Here is a 23618-nt window from a genome sequence, read left to right as displayed (position 1 = left end):
GTCAAAAATATCTAAATATACTTAGTAACATAGAGCAGTGTTGTCTAAAAGAAATATAATTCAACCATGTATGCAGTTTTAAATTTTCTAGTAGTAATACGAAAAAAGGAGAAAAAAATATTAACTTTAATAATATATTTTATGTAACCCAACATAATCTAAGATGTTATCAGTATATAATCGATATAAAGAGGTTTTTTCAATTTTAGAATTTTTATACTTTACTACCAATTAATATTTTTAGGCAGGTGAGTAGTTACACACTTTTTAGTGGATTCGAACTTCCATGGCCATTGTCCTGCTTACAACGGCATTATTGACATATTTTATACATTTTTACTATGTCTTCAAAAGCTGGTGTGTATTTTACCCTAAAATTACTTCTCAGTTCATATTAGCCACATTGCAAATGCTCAGTAGCAATATCTTGCTAACAGTGACTAAGACGGTGCAAGTCTAGAGTAACAGAAATTTCAAAACATCTTTTAAAAATTTGGCTGGGTGTGGTGGCTTACGCTTGTAATCCCAGCACTTTGGGAGGCCGAGGGGGGCAGATCACGAGATCAGGAGTTCGAGACCAGCCTGATCAACATGATGAAACCCTGTCTCTACTAAAAATACAAAAATTGGCCAGGCGTGGTGGCACGTGCATGTAATCCCAGCTACTCGGGAGGCTGAGGCAGGACAATCACTTGAACCGAGGAGGCAGAGGTTGCAGTGAGCTGAGATTGCCCCATTGCACTCCAACCTGGGCGAGAGAGCAAGACTCCATCTAAAAAAATTGATTATTTTTTGAAAATGTTAAGTAATATTTCAAAAATAAAAAGTCAAATCTCAAAAATATTAAATAAAAAATCATTTGCAGCATATTTTATCATCCATTGAGTCTTGTAATGACCTCCAAAATATTTCCTGAATTTTTCTCCACCTTTTGAGTCCTACTACCGTTACTTTACTAGAGGCTTCACTATCTCTTTAATGGACTATTACAAAACCCTCTTTATTGATGTTCCTGCTTTGCCTCCCTCTTCTGTATCAATTAATATTCCACATCACTGCAAGACTGATCTTTACAAAATAAAAGTATGATCATGTACTCGCCCCTCCAAACATAAACACACACACACACAAACACACACACTTCAGTGGTCTTTTATTGACTCCTACATGTCTCTCCCTGCACACTCACCTGCTCCAGGGCATCAGGTGGGTGTCGTTCCCCGAGCTCCTGTGACTATTTCACAGGGTATTACTCTTCATGTACTGCTTCCTTTCCCTGGAATGCCTGCTCCCAGACCTTGGCTTGCCTGAGGAACTCTTAGTTTCTAGTTCAAGCATTATATTTCTATTATCAGATCTTTCCTGGCTATTCCAGAAAGTTGCTACCCCCTCTTTTTATTTTTATTCCCACTGTACCATGTAAACAGTTCTGTCCAATGCTGTAATACTGCAGATATTATGATTCTTAGAATGCACATATTTTTCTTGTACACTGATCCTTTAAATACCTGGGAAATCCTTTAAGGGCAAACACTTTTAATTGTAATAGCCACTGCAAATCATGATCCCATCAAAGACATAGGTTTACTTCCCATCAGTTTCTACCACAACATCCCACTGGCCAGAGGATGAAAAATCAGGGTGCTTCCTCACTCTGCACACCTTTGACTGGGAACAAAGAAACAAAGATAGCCTTGGTTTTAGAGCATTGTTCTCAGTCTTCCATTTGTTTCCCCCAATTCTGTGTCTTAACAAATAAAATAGGTGGTGCCTTTTATATTCAGAGTTTCTGGATCTTTAGGAATTTTGTTCACATAAATGTCCCAAAATGATCCCTTTCCAGACATCAAGGTACCTTAGAGAGCAAAACACGGTAATCTTCCCCTATAATTTATGTTCTCTATTTAATAAAATTAATTGAAAACGAGATGTCAGGTTCAAATAATGAGACAATGCTTTTCCTCTGGTGGGCAAAACTAATATTAGATTCACTAATCTTGAGACTAATAGAAGACATGCTATTTCTCTCTGAATCGTAATGGAAAATGCAAATTGAAAATACGCCTTAGCTTTCTCTGGCTTACACAAGCTTTGCCTTCAACAATCTGTGGGTGATGAGCACACTTTTCATTCCTTACCAGAAACTGGATGTGCTTCATAAAGTGGAAGTGCCTGGTGTACATCCTGAGATACTCCATCATTTTGGAATTGTGCAAATAGTTGGGATAAGGATCAGGGAAAGGGTAGTCGCTGAAGGCTGTCATCTCCTTCGAAGTGTTGCAGGTCATAGATTTGTAAATCCCAGGTCTTCCACTTTCAGGTGTTTCCTGTGGGAATCAACAAACCCATGGCTGTCAGGATTCAGTAGCACAACAAAGAATGTGTTAGGTATGATCAGACAGGTGGTTTTAGGCTTATTTTTCCTTGAAAAAACATACTTGACAGTCAGTTTACTGTAATATTGCCCAACGGTTAAGGACGGAGGCATTGGACTCATTTCTCTACAAAGGGAACTCTTTATAGTTCAGAATTTTGCTTATAATGACAGACCTAAATTAATATCAGTAATTATATTATAATGGGAGGAAGATTATAGATACTAAAATGCAGCATAACAAACAAAATTAAAACAGACCAAAAGGGGTTGAGAAGAGAAATTTCCAAAGGGTAAAAAAGACATCACAACTAAAAGAATTTGGATTAAGAGAAGCCCCCTGGAAAAAAGCATTATGAGAGCTGAGAGAAAAAAAATCATGCAAATGTGATGTATATTAAAATGTTAAGGGATAAAAACAAAAAGTATTAGATAAATATGTTGAATACTTAAGAGAAAAAAGGCTGCTTTTTAAAAAAGATGAATTATACTTCAAGAAGACTTTTTCTTTACTTATACTTTTATTATTATTTACTTTAAGTTCTAGGGTACATGTGCACAACATACAGGTGTAATACATAGGTATACATGTGCCATGTTGGTTTGCTGCACCCATCAACTTGTCATTTACATTAGGTATTTCTCCTAATGCTATCCCTCCTCCCTCCCCCCGGCCACCCCACGACAGGCCCCAGTGTGTGATGTTCCTAGTCCTGTGTCCAAGTGTTCTCATTGTTCAATTCCCACCTATGAGTGAGAACATGTGGTGTTTGGTTTTCTGTCCTTGTAATAGTTTGCTGAGAATGATGGTTTCCAGCTTCATCCATGTCCCTGCAAAGGACGTGAACTCATCCTTTTTTATGACTATATAGTATTCCATGGTGTATATGTGCCACATTTTCTTAATCCCGTCTATCACTGGTGGACATTTGGGTTGGTTCCAAGTCTTTGCTATTGTGAATAGTACCGCAACAAACATACATATGCATATGTCTTTAGAGTAGCATGATTTATAATCCTTTGGGTATATACCCAGTAATGGGATGGCTGGGTCAAATGGTATTTCTAGTTCTAGTTCTAGGAATCACCACACTGTCTTCCACAATGGTTGAACTAGTTTACACTCCCACCAACAGTGTAAAAATGTCCCTATTTTTCCACACCCTCTCCAGCATTTGTTGTTTCCTGACTTTTTAATGGTCGCCATTCTAACTGGTGTGAGATGCTCTCTCATTGTGTTTTTGATTTGCATTTCTCTGATGACCACTGATGATGAGCATTTTTTCATGTGTCTGTTGGCTGCATAAATGATGAAGATATTATTTTTAAGAGTACACTTACTTCTATTTATCTGGGATACTATCCATGATATAAAACCTATTTGCACGTTATTGGTATTGTCACCTTATCTATGAAGGCGACTTCAAAGAGTAGGGTAGTTTTTCTCAAAGTCACAAGAAAAGTAACCCAATAATTGAAGCCAGGACTTCTGACAGGCAAATCCTATGCCTGAGAGCTGCTGGGAATACCTGCGGTAGGTGGCACAAAACTACTTAAGACTGGGCCTTTAAAGAACATTGTTTTTGTTTATGAAAAATGCCTTTCAGCATAAAATGTCTTCAACATATTTATCAAAATACTAAGTTTTTCTTTTTTTTTTTTTTTTGAGATGGAGTCTCGCTCTGTCGCCCAGGCTGGAGTACAGTGGCCGGATCTCAGCTCACTGCAAGCTCCGCCTCCCGGGTTTACGCCATTCTCCTGCCTCAGCCTCCCAAGTAGCTGAGACCACAGGCGCCCGCCACCTCGCCTGGCTAGGTTTTTGTATTTTTTAGTAGAGACGGGGTTTCACCGTATTAGCCAGGATGGTCTGGATCTCCTGACCTCGTGATCCGCCCGTCTCGGCATCCCAAAGTGCTGGGATTACAGGCTTGAGCCACCACACCCGGCCAAAATACTAAGTTTTTCTGCCCCATCCCATAAGATTTCTCATTTGGAGAAATAAACTTTTAAAATGAATATTTTGGTTTCTCCCGCAGTGATAGGGTGTTTAACAATATGATCATTTATATTTTATTAGATGTATGTGGCTTCGTATTCACCTAGACAATTTCAAAGCACTTTTGCATGCATTATGCATCTGATTCTCCTCGCCACTCTTTGAGAATGGTAAAACAGGAATGACTAGTTTCATTTTAGTCATTTAGTAAGAATCTGGTGTTAGAAAGATGATGTGACCAATGCAAGGTCTCTCAGAATTGCTCAGGAACACCATTTAGACGCTGAGTTTCCTCATCTCGAAGCTGGAGATAATTCCAAGCTTGGGGAATCATTGTGCCACTGCCAATCAGATAGGGTCAGTAGGTCCCGAGTCTATAATTGACACTCGTAAATTAGTGAGCATTAGGAGAAAAAAGTGCCCCACCTCTCTGTACAGTCCTCATCTTTATTGTCGGGCTGTTGGCGGTGGTGTCACGAAACTTAAGGGAAAATTGAAAATGATGCATAAGATGGGAGAGAAAGAGAAAGGAAGGAACAGGAGAAGGAAAAGAGAAGAAACCTTAGCAGTAGTTAAACATTTCACAAATGGTGGCTTTGGCTGTTTCCAATGTTTGTGTAAAGTGCTGACTTCATCGTTCTATAAGTGTTTTATGGAATAATATTTAAAAAGCCCTTTGAGTGCCTTTGAAAACAGTGTTAGATAAATATAAAATACTGGGTGCATAAAAGTGGAAGACAACCTCAGATATATAGTCTATGTGTGAAAAGAAATAAAATTGCTTTAATTCATCAAAAAATAATCACCGTAAAGTTGTAAAGTGAAGGAAGCAGAGTTTTCTTTTTTTTCCCCTTGGCAGAGTAACCAGCCTGGTTTTCATAAGGATTAATGTGGTATAAACATGTTTATCACTAATAAAAGAGTCTATAGAAATACTGCCGCTCTTCTTCAGCATGAGGATGAAACACGGCTAATTTCATCTCAGCAAGAACAATTCATCTGTCACGAACTTGTATAGTAAGTCAAAAAATTCTATGACCAAGTAGTTTATTTTGTCAGGGTGTCAGGTTTAGAGTGTGACCTGATTTAATCTCAGAAAGATATCTTTTTGGATGTGGTTCCAGAATATTCTGGGTATTATCTTTTAAACTAGCACCATAATTTCAAAGGATGACAAAATAAAGAGAAAAACATGAATATATTTTCTTAATTTCATTAGTACTAAAATTCTTGTACCAATTTCAAGAAAAGGGTAAGTTTGACTGTAAAATGCCTCACTACAAAACTGAAAGAAAAACATCTATTTATTTTTTTAGCCCAAGAAAATACTTTTGAAAAAGAAAAAACACTATATGTACAAAGATAAGTACAGCTGCATTGTTTGTAATAGAAAAAAATGAACAGTTAGTAAGTAGTTGAATATTAATATGGTAGGCTGTTTTATAACTATTAAAATTATAAATATGCTATCCATGAAAAATCTGGGGAAATGTTTATAATATAATGTTTTGAAAAGTGTACAACAAAGCGAAGTGTGTTATATGCTATTATCATGTCCATGTAAAAACTGTATAACTATATGGACAAAGTGTGGATGGGAACATGAAGAAACAGAAACCATTGGTTGTGTCAGTATATCAGTCAGGATAAGCCAGGCTATGCTGCGGTAACAAACAATACCTATATATCAGTGACTCACAACAAAAGCTCATGCTACCTGATCAGACTCTGCTCATTGTAATCATTTTGGCACCCAGGCAGAAGAAGGTTCCATCTTTACACATCCTGCCTCAATTGTCTCAGTGTTGGTAGAGGAAAGATACAGTTGGTACTATATCTAAAAGATTCTACATAGAAGTGAAATATGTCACTTCTACTTACATTTGGCCAAAGCAAGTCACATTGGCATGTCAACTCCAAAGGGAGCAGGGAAGCTAAATCCTACTTTGTGATCAGAAAGAGAACCAGATAGATTTGAATGACATTAATAAGCTCAATAAGACTGATAAAATTACAGATGCTTTTTAAAATCTGTTATAATGTTAAAATACATTTTTATTATTATTACCTCAGATTCTACTTGTAGAAATTGGGACTTGATGATGTATATGATACTAATCTTTCAAAGAAAGGCTTTTAACTGAAAATTCTTTAACATGCATATTCTTTTATTCAAATAGTTTAAATGGATCAAGATGATAAACATTTTCACTTTAGGAAATACAGTTTGAGTGAAAACTATTTCTGGCTTCATTCATTGTAATATGCAATTTGTAAATTACATTAAGAAAACAACTTGCAAGAAGGCATTCTGTTATAAATATTTATAAATATAGTTAGAAAAATACATATTTTGCCTATGTACAATGGAACGATTTGCTGGCTTCAGCAAGCAATCAGCAATAAAGGAAAAACATGTCACACTGGTAGCGTTTTAAATATTTCAGTTAGTAAACTCCTGAAAAACATCAGTTGAGCATGAATGGGAGACAGTGTGATGTACAGCAAAGGACACTGGCTTTGGCATCAGGTGGGTTCAAATGTTGAACCGCATTTATTAATTACACTACCTGGGGCAATCAGGCTAACTTCTTCCACACAGTTCCCAGCACATAGTAAGCACTCATATTTGTTTCATAAGTGAATTTCTTCTTTGTTTCTATCATTTCTGCGTTATGAAAAAAGTTTTCTCTTGGCTTGTAAGATAGTCAAATTGTACCCAAATATAAAAACCAAGGGCAGAGTAAGTGTCTGCAATAAGGAGTTTTCTATTTTTTTTTTTTTTTTTTTTTAGCATTCCTGAAAACTGCCTTCCTGACATTAGAAGTTATATCTAAAATCTGACTTACGGATTTGACCACACACCCCTAAGCCTGTAAATTCAGTAATTGCCTGTGGTGAAGGACCCTACTTTTCCCTGTGGCTTCTATTCTCTGGACCATGTCAGCCGTCCTCTCCGTGGAGGACAGGACTGTGTTCAGTCCTATGAAGGCAAACACAGGATAAGGAAAGGTTTAGGAAAGGCCAAGGAGTATAATTCCCGGAAAGTAAAAGCGTGGGAGTGTGGGTTCTGAGTTTCTCCAAAGCCGATTGAAAGGACCTAAGAGAAAAGTTCTAGAAAGAAAATGAAGACCTGACTTTTTTCTTTCCCTGTTGGTAATATAAATGGGAGTTTTTATTCCTATATTTTTAAACAGAATTCTGAGAATGGCATGTTTTTCCTTCTCTGGCTCCTCAATTACTGTCTGCTCCACAAAACAGATAAAAAGAAAAAGAATCAAGGAGAAATCTCATCCCCAAAAGAATTTTAGTACAAGTTCTAAATGGAACCCAGGGCCCTGGAGTGATGCTGATGCTGGCGGCTGATTCTGGATGATCTGGGTTTTGTGCTGTGTGGAGAGCCCAGAAAGTGTGTACCAGGATGGGAGAGTCTCTCAGTTTTGTAAAAATTGTTATAAATGAGAATCCCACCCTTGATAACGATTTTTTAGGCCTTTCAAGCCTTTCTAAATTCTCCAAGAATAAAATTGTAAACAAGGAAAATCTGTCCCTGTTATTGCCTTTAAGCTAAATAAAATTTATCTGGATAATAAAATTATTTCAAATGAAGTTAGTGAACAGTAATTTTGGTTATAATTGACCCATTCTTTCATTTAAACTGACTCAATTTTAATACTCCTTTGGTTCAAGGAGGCTAGCAGTAGCAAAGAGGAAACCATAAGAATTCATTCCTTTTAACTGTGTTACCTGTTAACACTCAGGTGGCCCAGCGATTTTGGAGTTTCCTTGTTGGCATTACAGCTCCCACTGGCTGCATTAGCCAACAACAGCCAAAGTCACTTTTTCCCACATGAAGTGGGAATATGTAATCGTATAGCAATGTCTGGTTATCAGTGATATTCATGGAATCTTCAAAGAAAGGAAATGAGAAGGTGTGTTATTTGGCAAAGATGACACCAACATTCTCCACAGTGCTACAGTCTTAAAAAGTGGCAGCTATTTCCATGAATTCTTTCACATTGGGTTTGATCATTATCCTGCCAGAAATGGATGTTTTGGGAAGGTTGTCGCTGATGCTTATTGAGAGTTTAGAAATCTTCAAAACTGGGAAAGATGACTCATATTAGTATTTGCCTCACTTTATTTACTTATCCATTTATTCATTCTGGAAAACGTTATCGCATACTCTTTTTTTCCCCTTCTGTTTCTACAGATGAGTTAAAAAATGGTCTCTAGGATAAAGATTTGGACTCCAGGGTTCTCCTTTTCCTCCTCCCTTTCTCTTCCTTCACTCTCCCTGTATAAGGTTGATCTCATACTAAGAAAAGTAAAAAGCTAGGAAGGCAAAGCTCTGGTCTTCCACTGGAAACGTTTTCACCTGTCTTTCCACTGTAGGGCCTTAAACACAGCCTGTCTACACTAGCACAAGACAGAGGCACGTATAAAAGCTAACTCTGGGGACCCATTCTGAGCTCGGATCTAGCATTTATCACAGCAAGTCCTGGTTCTCTTTGTTCTGAGATATTTAGCTGAATTTCACATCGTGGTGATGATCTGTACACAATCATATAGCGTATAGCAAAGCCTCATTTGTCTGGCACTATCATATCATCAGGATGTTGAGGAAACTTATGTTTATACGGTTAAGAAAATACTTCTTTTACTTTTACTTTCTTTACTCTTTCACTTTGTGTTTTGATTAAAATATTTCTAAAATTGATTAAGCTGTTTTCTTGTTTCTTAAACAGTGTGCAATGAACATAACCTTTTTTATTGCTCCTTCTGATCATTAAGCACCTTAATTACTGCTCAAATGCTATAATGCAGTTTTAATGTCTCCTCCCTGTGTTGTTCATTATTAAGGCTCTTGTCACTGAATCTGCAGCCGGCAGTATTTCCCTTCTCACTTGTGGTTCTGGCCTGACAAACCAGACAACCCATGGTTAGAATCGTCCGTAAAATAAAGGCCAATAAATACTGAGTGATCCTCTTCAACACTGTCTCATTGGTGAAGTGCATGAGTCATAATACATGTAAAACTGTTTTATAAGAACTTTCTAAGTTTCTTATCAACTGAGACAAAGTAGAAGCATCCTAAAGGGTATCATGAATACCTTTTTGGAGGCTTTGGAGCATAGTTTGTTTTGCATCTCTGAATTTTTTTTAATATTGAACTTTTTAATTAAAAAATTTTTAATTGACATGTAATAGTTACCTAATTTATGGGGTACATAGTAATGTTTGATATATACAAGGTATAGTAATTAGATTAGGGTAATTAGCATATCCATTGTCTCAAACATTTGTCATTTCTTTGTGTCAGAAATGTTCAATATACTCCTTATAGCTATTTGAGACTGTACGTTATTGTTAACGATAGTCATCCAACAGTGCTATGGAACATTAGAAATGATTACTCCTACCTAGCTGTGATTTTGTATCCTTTAAGAAATCTCTCCCTATTTCCTCACTCCTCTACCCTTCCCAACCTCTAGTAGCTGCCATTCTACTTTTTATTTCTATGAGGTCATATGAGAGATGAGATTATATCTCACTCACCTATGAGTGAGAACATGTAGCGTTTAATTTTCCATTCCTGGTTTATTTCATTTAAAGTCCTTCAGTTTCATCCATGTTGCCATGAATGACAAGATTTCATTCTTTTTTAAGGTTGAATAGTATTCCATTGTGTATATATGCCCCATTTTCTTTCTTCATTCATCTGTTGTTAGACACTGGGGTTGATTCCATATCTTGGCTATTGTGAATAATGCTGCAATAAATGTGGGGTACAGATGTCTCTTTGGCATACTGATTCACATTTATTTGAATAAACGCCAACTGGAGGGATTGCTATATCATATAATAGTTCTATTTGTAGTATTTGAGGAGCTTCCATTACTGTTGTTCATAGTGCCTGTACTAGTTTACATTTCCACCAATGGTGTATAAGACTTCTCTTTTCTCTGCATCCTCATAACATTTGTTAATTTGGTTTTTTTTTTTTTTAAATAATAGCCATTTTAACTTGGGTGAGATGATATCTCACTGTGGTTTTGATTTGCATAATCCTGATGACTAGTGATGTTGAACATTTTTTCATATATTTATTGGCCATTTGTGTGTCTTCTTTTGAGAAATGTCTGTTCAGAGCATTTGCCCATATTATAACTGGATTATTTGCTTTTTTGCTATTGATGTTTGAATTCCTTGTAACTAATTTTAATATTATTTCTTCCAGTTCATGAACATAATATGTTTTCTATTTTTTCATATCTTCTTTAATTTCTTTCATCAGTGTTTTATAGTGTTTTTTTGTGGAGATCTTTTACTTTCTTGATTAATTTTATTCCTAAGAATTTTTTGGTAGTTATTGTAAATCCAGTTGATTTCTTGATTTACTTTTTAGCTAGTTTGTTGTTCATGTGTAGAAATCCTACTTATTTTTAATTCTGCAACCTTACTGAATTCATTTTTGAGAGTGTTTTGGTAGAATCTTTAGGTTTTTTCAGAATTCTACATCCTCCTTTCCAATTTGGATGTCCTTTCTTTTCTTTTTTTTTTTTTTTTTTAGACAGTCTCACTCTCTCGCCAGGCTGGAGTACAGCAGTAACACGATCTTGGCTTACTGCAACCTCTGCCTCCTGGGTTCAAGTGATCCACCTGCCTCAACCTCCCGAGTAGCTGGGACCACAGGTGCATGCCACCAAGCCCAGCTAATGTTTGTATTTTTAATAGAGACGGGGTTTCATCATGTTGGTCATGATGGTCTTGATCTCTTGACTTCGGGATCTGCCCACCTCAGTCTCCCAAAGTGCAGGGATTACAGGCATGAGCCACCATACCCAGCCTGGTGCCATTTCTTTCTTTATCTTGTCTTATTACACTAGCTAGAGCTTCCAGTACTATGTTAAATAGTAGTGGTGAAAGTAGGCATTCTTGTCTTGCCTCAGATTATAGAGGAAAAGCTTTCAGCTTTTCTTTCCACTTTTCCCCATTGAATACGATGTTAGCTGTGGGTCTGTCAGTTTGTGGTCTTTATTGTGTGAGGTTCTTTCTTTGTATACCTAATTGCTGGATTTTCATTATAAAAATATATTGAATCTCATCAAATGCTTTTTCTGCATCTATTGAGATGATTAAATGACTTGTCTTTCATGTTGTTAATGTGATACATTATTTTCATAGATTTGTGTATGTTGAATCAACCTTGCATCCCTGGGATAAATCTCACTTGGTCATGGTGTATTATAAAGTGTTGTTGGATTTGATTTGCTAGTATTTTGTTTAGAATTTTTGCATCTATGTTTATCAAGGATATTAACCTGTAGTTTTTATTCTGTTGTTGTGTCTTTGTCTGGTTTTGGTATCAGGCTAATGCTGGCCTTGTAGAATGAGTTTTAAAACATACTCTTTTCTTAAATTTTCTGGAATAGTTTGAGAATTGGTATTATTTCTCCTTTAAAATTTCGTAGAATTTAGCAGTCAAGCCATCTGGTCTTAGACTTTTTTTTTTGTTGGGATACTTTTTATTACTGATTCAATCTTATTACTAATTATTATCCTGTTCAGCCTTTCTATTTCTTCTTGGTTCAATCTTAGTAGGTTATATCTGCCTAGGAATTTATCCATTTCCTCTGAGTTTTCAAATTTATTGGCATATAGTTGTTCATAATTGTCTCTAATAATCATTTTTATTTCTGTCACACCAGTTGGGACATTTCCTTTTTCATTTCTGATTTTGTGTCTTCTTTCTTTTTTTCTTAGTCTAGCTACTGGTTTTTCAATCTTTTTCATTTTTTTAAAAAAACCAACTTTTTGTTTTGTTAATTATGTCTTTTTTGTCTCAATTTCATTTTTTTTACTCTGATCTTTATTATTTATTTTCTTCTACCAATTTTGTATTTTCTTTGTTCTTGTTTTACAGTTCCTTCAGATGTATTGTTAGGTTCGTTGTTTAAAATAATTCTGTTTTTTTTAATGTGAGGATGTATTGTTATAAACTTGCCTCTTAGTAGTACTTTTGCTGTGTTGCATAGGTTTTGGTATGTTGTGTTTCTATTTTAATTTGTTTCAAAACAATTAATTTCTTTATTTCTTCCTTTACCCACTGGTTATTCAAGAGGATGCTGTTTACTTTCCATGTGTTTATATAATTGCAAATGTTTCTCTTGTTATTGATTTCTAGTTATTCCATTATAATCAGATGAGATACTTGATATAATTTTAAGCAAAAAAATTTTTAAGATGTATTTTGTGTTTTAACATAGAGTCAATCCTGAAGAATGTTCCATGTGCTGATTAAAAGAATGTATATTCTGCAGCTGTTGGATGAAATGTTCTGTCAATGTCTGTTAGGCCCCTTTGGTCTACGGGGCAGTTTAAATTCAATGTTTTTTTATTGATTTTCTGTTTAGATGCTCTGTTCAATGCTGAGAATGGTGTTGAAATTCCCAACTATTATTGTATTAGGATCTATCTCTCCTTTTAGATCTAACAATATTTGATACCTGTGTGATCTGGTGTTGGGTGCAATTATATTTATAATTGTTATATCCTCTTGCTAAATTTGATCCCTTTATTATTATATAATATCATTCTTTGTCTCTTTTTATAAAAGCTTTTGAGTTACAGTCTGTTTTATCTGATATAAATATAGCTTCTCCCGCGTACTTTTGTTTTCCATTTCCTTAGATTATCTCCCTCCATCCCTTTACTTTTAGTCTATGTGTGTCTATAGGTGAGAAAAGTTTCTTGTCAGCAGCATATAATTGGATCTTTTAAAAAAATTCATTCAGCCAGTTCATGTTTTCATTAAGAAATTTAATCTGTTTACATTCCAGGTAATTATTGACAGGTTAGAACTTACTCCTGTCTTTTTATTGATTGTTTTCTGGGTGCTTTATATATTCTTTGTTCCTTACTTTTTTAGTATTATTTATTTTTGAAATTTGGTGGGTTTTTGTAATGACAATAATTTATTTATTTCTCTTCTGTGTGTATCAGCTTTACCACTGAGTTTTATAGTTTAACATGTTTTCATTATGGGGGCTGTTTTCTTTTCACTTCCAGATGTAAGATTCCACTGAACACTAGATTGATCTAGTAGTTATAAGTGACCTTACTTTCTTAGTTTTTGTTTGTCTGAGAAAGACTTTATTTCTCCTCATTTCTGAGGAATAGATTTGCTGGGTTTAATATTATTTGCTAAAAGGTTTTTTTTATCTTCAGTACTTTGAATATATCATCCCATTCTCTCCTGGCCTATAAGGTTTCTGCTGAGAAATCTGTTTTTAGTCTAATGAGGATCCCCTTATATGTGACTTGACACTTTTCTCTTGCTGTTTTTATAATTTTTTCTTGGTCTTTTGACAATTTGACTGTATTTTACCTTGCATAGAACTTGTTTGGGTTGAACCTATTTGGGAATATTTGAGCTTCCTAAATCTGAATGTCCATTTCTCTCCCAAGACTCAGAAAGTTTTCATCTATTTCATTAAATATGTTTTCTAAACATTTTCCCTTCTCTTCCCCTTCTAGAATCCCCTTAATGTGAATATTTGTTCACTTAATGGTGTTCCATAAACCCTATAGGTATTCTTCACTCTATGTTTTTTGTCTGCCAAAGTTATTTTTAAAAACTTATCTTGAAGTTCAGATATTCTTTCTTCTGGTTGGTCTAGTGTGTTGTTGAAGCTCTTGATTGTATTTTTTACTTCATTAATTGAATTTTTCAGCTCTTAAGATTTCTGTTTGATTCTTTTTTATTATCTCTATCTCTTTGTTGATTGTTTTCCTGATTTCATTCAATCGTCTATCTGTATCTCTTGTGTCTCATTGAGTTTCCTTAAGATTATTATTTTACATTACTTTTCTGACATTTCATATTTCCTTATGATTTGGGTCTAGAGAATTTTTGTGTTCCTTTGGAGGTGTTATTTTCCTTGCTTTTCCATGTTTGATGTGTTTCTAAGTCAATTTCTCTGCATCTGGTAGAACAGTCACCCCTTCCAATTTTATGGCATAAACTTCATAGGGAAACACTTATTCATATGGCTGGGTCTTGATGTGTCAGTTGGGTGGAGTGCATTGGTTTTGGTTCTAAGTGAATACAGTAATGTAGTCTCCATGCAGTGTCTTCAGTTCTAATCTACACTAATGATGTTTGTGAATGTATCAATGTCCTAGGCTGCGAAAGTTTGAGGTGGAAGTGATGTGGCTTTGCCAGGGATGGACTTGCCAAGCTGTTTCTCAAGCTAGGGATGCATGTTTGCACAAAATGGGTCAGCCAACTCTGGGTCTAGCTCACTGGGGTTGGAACTACAGGGCTATAACTGTGGCCAGGGTTATGAGAATGTGACTGTAGTGCTGGCTTGGAGGTGTGTTCACCTGGAGTGGGACTACTTGGCTATTTTTGTGGCTCAGAGTGTGGGTGCATGGCTGTTCGGCCTGTCTAGGGTTGTGTCTGCCATGGGTGAGTCCACAAGGTTGTTTTTCAGTTCCTGACCATGAGTGCAAGGCTACAGAACAGGCCTGGGGTGACAGTCTTCTGAGGCAAGGCCCACAAACCTGTTTCTCAGGCCCAGGGCACTGGCACATGACTGCTTGGCCAGCCCAAGGGCATGTCTACTGGGAGCAGATCTGTTGAACTATTTCTCAGGCCCTGGGCATGGGTGTTGGGCTACTAAGCAGGCCTGGGGGCCATGTCTTGTGGGCGTGAGTCCACCGGGATGTTTCTCAAGCCCTAGACATAGGTACCTGGCTGTCTGGTCAGCCCAGGGGCATGTCAGCTGCTCAGCACCTCAGTGGCTCTTCTGCTTGAGGGAGGGCATGCAGTAGTTTGGCTGGCTCAATAGAGGGTTCTCCCTAGGTGAGTCTGCCAGACAACTTCCCTGTCTGGAAGTGTAGGTGAGCAGGGCACACTCCAGTAGTGACTCTGGTCTTAAGATGGCTCTATGGTTCCACAGCTTGGCTCACTGGTGGTGGGTGGAAGTGTGGAGTGACACCTTGTGCTCCTGGTCCTGGGCAATGCATCTGTGTGAATTCCTGACAGCTTCCAAAACTGGGCTCTGGGGTTGCGAGGACTATGGGATTCTACTATTACAAGCACTGCAGGTGTTTGTGGTGGCAGTGAGGGCTGGTGGGGTTTTTTGATTACCTTTTCTCCACAAGGGGATGTCCCTCCTGACTCTGAGCTGGTCCAGGTGAGGAAGACAAGGCTATAGAGGCTGGGCACCTCTACATTGTCCTCCTGGCCTTCCAATCACCACAGACGCCCCTCCCCCAACCCTGCTACGCTGCACTCCATTGCTCTCCCTTTAACACTCCGGTCGAATCTTAGCTGTTTATTTGTTGCCTTGTTCTTTTTTGTGGAGGTTGTGGGGATGAGCACCAGGCATCTCTAGTCAGCCATCTTGTTGACATCACTCTTTTCTGAATCTTGAATTTAATTTATTCTCTGCCCAGTTATTCAACATAGATGCCATCAAGGTCTTCTTGATGATATTAAAGCAAACAAAAAGGACTATGTCTATGGGATAGCCCTCATCTCACTCATGGTTCAATATCCAGGTCTCCTGTCTGGTGCTAAGAAACACATGCAATAAAGTAAGAGTATATTCAAAGTGGGGTGCTGGGGGGAGCTGTAGGGCAGGAGAAAGAACATAGAAGTTTTCTATTTGGTAAAAACAAGCATATCACTGTTCAAAGATTGTACAGAACTAGAAAATATGCATAAGCCAGAATTTCTGTCCATCTCTGTATCTTCATCACCTCCTCCTGTTGCTGGCTTTTTGCAGCATGCCCTGAGCCTCGTTGCTGATTTGGAAATCCTATGAAGTCATTAGCCTGTGAACTGGCAGAAGACATGAAGAAGAGGAACTTCAACTCTTCCGTAAACTTTAGTGTGTGTTCCTCTTTTTAAATGACTTGGAGGCCAGGTGCGGTGGCTCACGCCTGTAATCCCAGCACTTTGGGAGGCTGAGGCGGGTGGATCACGATGTCAGGAGATCGAGACCATCCTGGCTAACACGGTGAAACCCCGTCTCTACTAAAAATACAAAAAATGAGCCAGGCGTGGTGGCGGGCGCCTGTAGTCCCGGCTACTCAGGAGGCTGAGGCAGGAGAATGGCCTGAATCCGGGAGGCGGAGCTTGCAGTGAGTGGAGATCTCACTACTGCACTCCAGTCTTGGCAACAGAGAGACTCTGTCTCAGGAAAAAAAAAAAAAAGAAAAAACACCTGGAAAATTAACACTTGACAATCTTTGGTGGTGTGACTATGTACTTTTCCTGCTAATCTATAGGCTTCACAAGATCAGGTACTTTGTCCTTTACCTATCTAATCCCCAGCAGTGCCTGGTGCTCCTGGGCTCTCTAACCTTCTTGATCTTCTAAACTCTGCTAGTCTTCAGTCCTTAATTAGCATAACCATTTCCAAGTTCAGGATCCTAAATTTTAAATCTTGCAGGGGGCTGGGATCAGCTTCCCTCACTTTTATTTCTCAATTCAATCTCTAGTATCCTCATCCAATTTCTGGCTTAAACAATTTGCTTCTATATGAATGAACCTTAAATAAATATCTCCACACAACCATTTAAATTAATTCCTGTGCATATCCTTTGTCAAGTCAGTGATCATTGCTTACATATGTAAAAAGAAAAAAAAAAGTTGATTACTTCTTTTATTCTTAGGTTGAAATGTAAGCAGATCTTATAGGAAGGAGATGTCGATTTTAGTACTAGCCTTTTAAGTAATTTCCTGCCTTCCTTTACACTAGCTATTAATATCTTGGACCCTCAGTTTTCTTGGCTGTAAAATATGGCAGTTGAACTAAATAATTTCTTCAGCAATGCCAAGTTTTAAGATGCTATAATATTTTATTGATTACAAGAATTTAACTTCATTTAATTGGTTCAAAGAACTACTATCAGAATTTCTCTAAAATAATATTAAATTTTATTTGTCCTATTATTTTTCAGACTTTTTTGCTCTTTACATTGGATATTTTTAGTGATAAAATATTTTACACATGCAAAAAAGTAAAGAGAATCATACAACAGACACTTGTATCATGTATGATAATGTACCTGGCACACAGTAGGTGAATAGTAAGTACTCTTGAAATGAAAGAATGATCTGGACCATCATCAGAGATAACTACAGTTGCTGTAAAATAGCTGTGATTTTCCCAGAATGGCCAGCAGAGGGCGGACTGGCACATTGACAAAACTGACCCTTGATTTAGGTAAATTACCTTGGTGTCTTAGCTCCCCTGGTACAACTCAATTATTGTGAAATTGCTTAGCACATATCCAACAGTTGATCTATGTACCCCTTGTTAACCATATTAAATGAACACAATTACATGTTCACAAATTGTTCAGAGACTTCAAAGTCAATGCATTGTCAAATAACAGTTTGGAAAATTTGCGGTACTTAAACCACCTATCTAGATCACTCTAAATCTCCTTAAATCTTCTTTGTCAGTTGTAGTTATATTTCTAAACCTTGTCATTAGGAGTAGCAGAGTGATGGTCTGAATTAATTATCGAAGTTGCTGAATTTTTTGTTTCACTAGTTAAATATTGTAATTTCTCTCTCTTGATAACAGAATATATACCCCCCCCCACACACACGCATATCCATTCTTTTTGCCCAGAGGAAGCCACTGTTAATAGTTTCTTGAATCTTTTTTGAAATTTCATATGCACATATAACCATAGATATATAGGGGTTTTTTAACCATAAATGGGATCACAAATGCATGCAGTCCTATAATGTAATTTTTTAAAATAAGCACGTAATCACCCACAATATAACTGTGTTAACTAGTAGAGATCTTGGCAGAGAGCAAAAGTCCTAAATGTTTCTAGTCTGATTACTAGGAATCCATTTGGCCCAGCCAACACGCTCAATCCTTTGTTGTCTCTTGTGTATAGATACGTGTTTTTGGTGGGAAGTCATAAAAATAACCCCTGAATCTTGGTTATCCTATACTTTGTGCCTCTGCATATGCAGGTGGAGGATTACCACAACAACCAGATGCAGCTGTAAGAAAATAGGCTTGCTCTGTAGTGTGGCTGAGCACCACAGCCAGATCAAAGCCAGAATTTCCAGTGTCAATCATGAGGATTCTCTTTCCCATAAATCCCTCTAAATTGTACATTTCTTGCTGAGGAAATATTTGCCTTTGAATTTCTCAATCTCTATTTAAGGAAAATAAATGGGAAATAATGGTTTAGATTCAGGAAATGCAAGGGTTACTTTAGCTTTTGCATGGCATTTGTACAGTCTAATAGTAAACCCACTTTATTACTAGAATTTATATATAGTACCATGTTCAACTTCTTTTACACTGGTCCTCTGTGTCAGGGATCCATAATCTGTGGGCCATGGACTGGTACTGGTCTGTGGCCTGTTAGGAACTGGGCCGCACAGCAGGAGGTAAGTGGTGGACTAGCAAGCAAAGCTTCATCTGTATTTACAGCCACTGCCCATTGCTTGAATTACTGCCTGAGCTTTGCCTCCTGTCAGATCAGTGGCGGCATTGGATTCTCATAGGAGTGCAAATGCTATTGTGAACTGCGCATGTGAAGGATCTAGGTTGCGTGCTCCTTATGAGAATCTAGTATCTAATGATCTGTTACTTTTTCCTATCCCTTGAGATGGGACCATCTAGTTGCAGGAAAACAAGCTCAGGGCTCCCACTGATTCTACCTGATGGTGAATTGTACAATCATTTCATTATATATTACCATGTAATAATAATAGAAATAAAGCACACAATAAATGTAATGCATTTGAATCTTCCCAAAATCATCCCCACCCCACCCCACTCTGTGGAAAAATTGTCTTCCACAAAACTGGTCCCTGGTGCCAAAAAGGTTGGAGAGAACCGCTCTGTTACACCAACATTAACTGATACTAACAGAAATCTTATTTACCACAGTAAACACATGAAGTTATTTTATATACATTTTCACAGAGCAAGTTCATTTTGGTAATACCCAAATCCATATAGCGTACTATGTTTCTTCTATGATTATCATCATGGACTCTCAAAATTGGAAAATGAGTCCATCTGGTCCAATTTTACATTATATATTAACAGAGCCTTGCTATGCACAAGGCTCTGCTAATAGATACCTCCATTGAAAACTATTAATCACAGACCAGCAGTAGCAGCAGCAACAGCACCAGGGAACTCAGGCAAGGGTAAATTAAATTCAGAGGACCCACTTCACACACGTTGAATTGGAATTTTGGGGAGTTGGAACTAACAATCTGATTTAACAGGACTTTGGATGATTCTTGTCATACTAAAGTTTGAGAACCATTGCTCTATAAACTCCTCATTTATGATCACTAGTTTCTGCTTAAATACTTCCTTAATTAGGAAATCTACTGCTTTACAAGACAGACCATTGCATTTTAGAACATCACTTCTTGTTGGAAAATCCCTTCTTATTTAGATCCAAGTCTACCTTCCTGGAGCCTCTATGTACCACTTGTTTTGCTCAACAAGAACACAAACAGTGTTGACTCCATCTTCTATGTGATGGTGAGTTGTGGTCAAACACAGCTATCCTGTTCCTCTTCCTCCCTCCATGAGTGTCCTCCTCCCCCAATGAATGTCCTTTTCAGGATAAATAACTTTAGTGGCTTTTAAACGTTCACCAAGCTGCATTTATCTCTTTAATATTCTTATTGTTCTCCTTTAATGATGTTCCATTTTGTCACCATTCCTTGGAAGTGAAACACTTCAAAGAGCACAATAAAAAATAAATAAATAAAAAATTTTAAAATAAATTTAAAATGAGAACAAAAGATAATCCTTTAAGTGTGGTCTGACAACAGAGGGTAAAACAAATAGATACCTCTGTTAAAAAGTAAATGCTATTATTGGTTTGGGATTGGACATTCTGATTATAACAGGCTTTTTCCTTTATAAAACTGAAATATCTACAGAAGTCAGGTTTTCTTCTAAAAGGAGTTATTTATTTGGGTTAGTGACTTATTGTTGGACATTTTCAAGATAATTTTAAATTTGTTTTACTTAACCACAAACCATTATAAAGGAGAGGCATTTCCTTCGCTTTGCATAAATTATCCCTCCACCATTAGGATTCCCCGAGATAGGAAAGTTACATACCTGGGAAAAACCGTGGTGGTAAATGAGGGTCAGTCTGATGACCACTGCAGCCCATGACTGTGCCAAAGACAGATGACCTTTGCTTCCCCTCAGCCTCACCACAATGTTTCATTGGCCAGTGCAAGAGAAACCAGGATGCTTCCTCATACTGCACATCTTTACCTGAGAACCAAAGGACAAATATGGGTGTCACATGCCAGATCCTTCTACCTCCTTCTGAAACCAGAGGACTGGACTGGGACCAACAGAGATCATGCTGTTTAGTCCACAGATTTCAGGAAAAGTGAATTCTGAGGAATCTTTTTTTTTTAGATCTTCCTCTGTGTAAAATTCTTGCACAATTTTCACAAAAATTGTGAACTTTAAATGAGATTGTAAATCTCACCAAAGATTTTTACACATAGGAAGATCTAAAAAAAATGATTATTATTTTTTTCCTTTATAGCTGATGCTTGACTTTTTTTCCCTTAGTAATATAGCTTATAAAGCAGATATATATGCCAATACACCTTTGATTTTAAGTCTTTCAAATAGAAGACCATATGGATAAATTGACACATGAGAGATGGATAAATGTATGGACACATACATGTTCAACAGTTGTTGTTTTAGAGATTATGCCACAGAGTCATCAAATGCTGTCTAACATTAAATTAGATTTTCCTGTGAGTTGGTAAGCAACCTGTTGTGGGAAGTAATCAAGCAGGGACTAGATATCCATCTATCAGAAAAAATGAATTGCTAGAGAGATATGGCATAGCCTTTCCAAATTTAAGTTTCCATGAGTGTAGAGAAATAAGGATAATGGCTGTTAATGGTTAGTATTTACCTTAGGAAAGCCACCAGTCTAACTATTCTATTTGCACTAACTCATTTAATATAGAAAGAGATGCTTCCGAAAAGGGAATTTTAACAATAGTCTGACTTTCTGCAAAGAAAATGCCAAGTGACAAAGTTATATTGTTGATATACGCACATATTCACAAAAGACCACTATATAGGGAATAAGCTTTTGCAAATAAACACAGTATTGCCTCCAAATCAGTGACTTATTGTTAAACTTCCCAATTTCTTTCGCCCTTAGCACTTTGCCTTCTAACTCCTGTATCTCTTGCCTTCATTTAGTTGCCCAGTAGGAAGGTTGGACCAAAGTGTTTTCTTAGACCTCCAAACTAAAAGCCCTTTGCAGCCAAGAGTGGAGGAAAATAAATACATTTAGAAGGGAATTAAATCAACGCCAGCCTAGGAGGGTCAGCAGACCTGACAAAAGGTTTCCTTTCAGCTTACTTTTAAATATGACCTTCAGGAGGCTAGAGACTTGTGAGGGTTTGGGTGTTTAGTAATTTATATTGGCTTGTTCCCAAGCCCTGCCTTCCCTTAGTGATGTCCTAGACAGAGCGCTCTGCAAATTCCTCACACAGTCCTCCCTTTCTCTATGTAAGGTAGACTTTAATCTGACCTGGAGTTCACTTACATCAAATGCATTTTGCCATTTCTGTAGGATTTAATGGCACCAAAATTCTTCCCAAAACATGTTGATCCCCTACTCCATTGCTACGTCCTTCAGGAAGCAAGGGAAAGAGAGATTTGCTGAATGTCCACTCTGTCACTGATGACTAGGTTAGGTGTTCTCACATAGATCACCTATGAAGAACTGATGACTAATCTCTTTTTATAGATTAGGAAGCCGTGGCTCAGAGAGATTAGAGAGTTGTCCAAAGGGAGGATTCCAGCTGCAACTGTAGCCTTCTGCTCCAGGGCCCTCTCCCTGCCTCATGGTGCCCCATCGACACCTAGCCATGCCCACAGCACCTCCAAGACACCTGGTTCAGCATTCAGCACCCTCTGCCTTGTACTGTAATAATCTGTGCCCACGTCTTCTCTCCTTTACTGTCTTCTCTCCGAGGACCAGGAGTGGGTTGTGTTTATCCTTCTATTCCCCATAAGGAGCACAGTTTCTGGCTCACAGTGGGTTCTCGTTTTACAGTTGTTGAACTGCAGGTTCAATGTGCACTGGCATTCCATCAAAAGAGCATTAGGACTTACTTGGAATCTCCAGAGACTCTCAATGTGGTCACATTGTTCTAAGCAGGTGAGCTCCAGCCCTTCATCCCGGCAGTACTTAATGGCCTCAGACCACAGACCCCAGTAGCAATCATTGCTACTGTCTCTTCCACATTCCCCTTCATTATCTGGAGGAACAAAGACCATCATAAGTGCTGAAAATCCAAGTACATGAGAATGAATGACCACTCAATTAAAAAACCTCTATGTCAGCAAAGATTTCTAACTGTTTTTTTTTTTCAGGAATAATTCAATGTCCTAAAAATTGGGTTGGCTCCTGACTTTCACAATCTTTCCTTGGTGCAAAAAGTGATGATTCAGCCCCACTTGATTCTGAAGTCATCACTAACCTGGGAAGGGAGAATGTGTGCTGGAATAAATTTTAGGACATTGATTTTTTAAATCTATCCTTTACCATTGTTCATGTGGGTTATAGGCTCTCTAAGTATTGCATTAGGGAAGGATAAGACTGGGCAGGAGAGCAGGAGCCCTCACAAGTTCCCATCTTCCAGTTATTCTTGTTCCCAGAAGTCTCTAGGTCAGATGAAGGAAAGGGATTACAGGAAGAAACAGAGAAGTTGCAAATAAGCAGCAGGAAGAGAGGGGTTTCCTTTACACACACCCTATCTACCTGCCTCCTGAACCAAGCCCGTGTCTTTAGGCTCTGCTCTGCCCAGTCTTGCCTTCCTCTTCCACCACCATTTTTAAGGAAAGCTATTCTGTGCTTCGCCTCTGAACTTATATTGCCTCTATTTTTGAAAATGTACACAGATAAATCCCCAAAGGAATCATATTTGTTCAAAGCTTAGCTGTCTTCCTTGCATTTTACCAAGCTTTTACTTTCAGTGTGGTCCTTAGAAAAAGTAGATAGGGCCAGTATTACTGCAACCCCACTTTCCTGACAGCTCACTGAAGAACAGTCACTTGTTCAGAGAATGCAAGTACCAAATAGTGAAGCTAGGCCAAGTACATGGGCTGTTTGTTACATGCTTGGCATCTAACTAGAAGCACTTCTGGTAACTTGCTGCCATAT

At 37.6% G+C, this 23618-nt stretch overlaps 1 pseudogene; it reads right to left on the bottom strand.

Annotated features, from left to right (window-relative positions):
* LOC111539240 overlaps positions 1-22732 on the bottom strand; it is a 62878-nt pseudogene extending 40146 nt beyond the window's left edge.
* Between the last annotated feature and the right edge of the window lie 886 nt (positions 22733-23618).

The sequence above is a fragment of the Piliocolobus tephrosceles genome, chromosome 1 (genome assembly GCF_002776525.5).
Source record: "Piliocolobus tephrosceles isolate RC106 chromosome 1, ASM277652v3, whole genome shotgun sequence".
Lineage (NCBI taxonomy): Eukaryota > Metazoa > Chordata > Mammalia > Primates > Cercopithecidae > Piliocolobus > Piliocolobus tephrosceles.
The sequence above is the reverse complement of the archived record's forward strand: the minus strand, read 5'-3'. Positions and strand labels throughout refer to the sequence as shown.